This window comes from Scophthalmus maximus, chromosome 16 (genome assembly GCF_022379125.1).
Source record: "Scophthalmus maximus strain ysfricsl-2021 chromosome 16, ASM2237912v1, whole genome shotgun sequence".
In the NCBI taxonomy this organism is placed as follows: Eukaryota; Metazoa; Chordata; class Actinopteri; order Pleuronectiformes; family Scophthalmidae; genus Scophthalmus; species Scophthalmus maximus.
Window position 1 is genome coordinate 6813567 of NC_061530.1, and position 3934 is coordinate 6817500.

A 3934-nucleotide genomic window follows, 5' to 3' on the forward strand; every position below is an offset into this window, starting at 1 on the left:
GAATGAAAGTCTATCATTCACTCTCCTTGGAGCTTTTTTTTGCACCCAGCTACAGTCACTGCCAACTTTGTCTGTCTGGACATTACCATGCATTTATAGTACCGGACAAACTGACTTTCCTTTCCCCAAGTTTCTCCTTTCAGGCTACGAAGACGCTACTGCTCATTGGAGGAAGACCGGCAGGCGGCAATTCATCTGAAGTTACGTTATTATTTATAGCCTGTTGTCCTAAAAAGATCCTCTTGAACATTACAAAGTTTCTGTGTGAAAAAGAAGAACATGCAACATTTAGCCATCATCAAGTCCCCATGAAAGAAACCTTTTATGAGGCATCAGAGGTTTGTTTTTGTTTTTTTGTTTTTCATGGAATCTGACTGACGACACATTCTCTCCATTTCAGGTTCATTATAAAAAAGAAAAATTCTATCTGGATTTGAACCTGTGGCTCTGCCAAAGGCCAATTAAAGAATTCCTCTTTAAAAGCGTAGCTATAAAGACAATTCATAAAAATGTGGGATGAAGTCAGCGTTTTGGAATACTGGATCGGTTCAGGCTGTTCTTGTTGTGTGTTAGGATTGGGAGCTTTTGAAGGTTTATGGACACTTCTTGGTTTTGGGAATGTATGTGTGTTTTGACTTGTCCCAATTTTGTTTCCTGTGCCTGTTAGTGTGTGCTGCCAGGGCTGTCTGAGACCTGCAGCCAGGCCTCTGATGGAGAAGTCTGGTTTGTGGGAGCTAGAGGGAAGTGGTCTGGAAACGTCCTGTCCTTAAGAAAAAGTTCCAGCCAGATTAAACAGTCAGAAGTTCTGTGTGCTCAGTGTGAGAGAGGCAAAAAGGAGTAGAGACAGATGCTCAAATATGGAGAGAAGACATGCAAGAAACCGATTTTATCTTCAATAATTTGCAGGAATTTCCCCATTGCACTATTGATCATTGGTGAGTTAACTTGATAAGAAGGGAGGATTTTTCTACAGAGACATTTGGATGAAGGCCTTGGTCAATGAAAGTAAAAGTGTAAGAGTAAACAAAGACTGACCTTCAGTTGGGCTGCAAAAAAATCCTGGGGGAACAGAAATTCAAATAATTCCTGTTCATGAATGGATCTGACAGGGGTGGACTATGGTATAGACAACATAGGTGACTAACGGCGCAAAAAGCCAGGAGGCACTGCAAAATACAGTATGCAAAAGTTTTCTTTTTATGCACATCTGCACCATCATAATACCTTAGTTTTCTGCTGCCACAAACACAATTTTACGGTCACAGTAATAATTATATTATCAACAACAGCCTAACAACATGAGGAAATGAAAAGCAGAGAGGGGCAATGCCTACCTTGGGCGCATTGAATACGTCTGTCACAAATACAAAAGAAGTTTTAAACAAGACCTCTTAATTTGTGTTTTGGGCTGTTTTTGTCAGTGTAGTGCTGTGTGCAGCGCTCTATGCCCCAGTCTCTCTCTCTCTCTCTCACTCTCTCTCTCTCTCTCTCTCTCTGTCTCTTTAGTAGGCAGTTGAGTGACTACATGGGGCAATGTAGACTCTCATTTAGGGCTCCACCATTGCCCTGCGATCTGGAATCTGTTTTCATTCTCTAGACGTCCAACCTACAGTCAATCAGTCAGCTGCTACACACATATTTTTGCTTCTTTAATAAAAAAGTAGGTGCAAGCTCGTGCACATACAAACTTGCAAGGTCAACCTATACTATGATTGCAACGGTCCACTTTTGCAAGAATCCTCGAGTCAACAGGCTTTAAATTCTGGCAGGATTACTCAAATTAAAAACAAACAGAAGTGAAAGTAGTGTTTAAATGGGTCTATTTTAATATTCTGATCTAAATTAACTCAGCAGTTATGGTGACGTGTTTTGCTCTTCACTGTTAAGCATTTTGACCTCAGCACTGCTCTGAATCACGCCTGTATCACTGCAGGTAGTGTTTCTGTATCTTCTGACAGCAAATTGCAGCGAAGTGCATTTTTTATTTCCCTGCTGCCTCCTCACGTACACATCTTAAAGATGAGATTGATCTCAGTGACTGCAGCTCTAAACCATTTTTCAGCCGTACAGCAGAGATGCTCAAGACCTTTGAGGTGTGGGATGAAACACGTTATAATTACAGACATTCAAGTGGAACATAAATGACTCATGAATAAAAAAGGTTATTTTGACATGCAATTTCCGTCACATTACATATGCTAGATTAACTAAAAAAACACACTCTATTTCCCTGCAGTGGCAAAGCATTTTGAACTCAGTGCTGGTCTGATTCACGCCTCACTTGCTTCTTCTCCATGGCAAACACAGTCAAGGATCGCGTTTATTGCAGAATAACGAGGCACTGGACATTACAAGTGGCAGACAAAGCATGACTTTCCTGAAATGAGATAAACGTTATAAAACCTGATGGTCCTAAAAGTGTCCTGAAGGGTTGTTAAATTATCCATGAGAAAAAAGAGTGTATGGCCAAAAATATGTTTTTTGAGGTCACTGACCTCTGACTACCAAATTAGTTCATCCGTGATCCCAAGTGAACATTTTTGCCAAATTTGAAGAGAAATTCCTCCAAGAGTTGTAACGTTCACAAGGCCAAAAACATGTTTTGTTTTCACGATCAAAATCGAATCAATTCATCTCTGAATGAATGTCCAATGAATGTCCAATGAATGTCCAATGAATGTCCAATGAACGTTAGGACTAGATTTAATGAAATTCCCTCCGGGCGTGCCCTAACATATATTACATTTAAAAGAACGTACTGTTACAGCGACCTTGACCCAATGACATTTCCAGGAACCGTTCCTGAGATATCGCTCCTGAGCATTATCAAAAATAGGACTGGTGGACGAACATATAACGCAAGCTTAATAATTGCGACTGCACATCAGGCTAATTGTGAATTAAATCAAATTTGACCTTTAATTTCTGCACTTCTAATTAAAAATTCTTCCTCCCAAGCCTGACGTTCTCTAAATACAGGGGACATGATTTGTTTGCCATTTGGCAAGTTGGTGATGCACAAGTCAAACCTGCCCTCAGCAGTTTGTGCAAGGTCAGATATGAATTCTATTAGCTCAAATCTATCAAACTGTGAACTCAATGAGGACATACAGGCAGTGAAGGTGCATTACAGACAGTGTGTCTGCACGTTCTGACAGCTGATCGCAGCCAAGGGCAGTTTTATTTTCTCTGCTGCCTCCACACTCACACATCTTAAAAATAAGAAAGAAAGAGAAAAAAAAGTTCCACTGACCCCAGCTCCAACCTTTTTTCAATCACACAACAAATATAAGGTGCTCACGAACTTTGAGGTGTGGGATGAAACATGTTCCAATTGAAGACATCAATGAGGAACACAAATGACTCTCATGAATCAAAAAGGTTATGTTGACAGGCCATTAGAGTCACAAAATTTTAAAAATGTTCTTACCTTCCTCCGTCTGTCTTTATCACTGTGTGCCTTGCACTACCTCATCTATGAGTCCGACATGAAAACATAAATATAGATTTATGTTTTATGGATTTAAGGAAACAGTATATAAAGTAATCCATTGATAGGATTACTTATGGATTTCTGCATGTGACACAGTAAAATGGAACACAATAGTTGATTTTTGTGAAAGTGAATTGAAACCCACCACCCACAGGGCTTGAAAGCTGACGGAAGTGTTCGTGGTGGCTCGTCATGATGAAGCTGTTGGATCAGATACATAGACTAAGGTATCACAACTCAAAGGGTTAGGGTAAGTTACACATGACAATAGTTTTGGCTTTCTCTTCCAGTCGAAACTTTCTAACCGTCACATGCATGGCATGATTATTTGTGCTGTGTACTGGCAAGAATGTGTTGATACGAACAATCTGTTCCTGGGTTCAGAAAAAAAATGAATAACTCCAGCAACCCCCCACCCCGCCCCCAGTTTCTTCAAAAAGG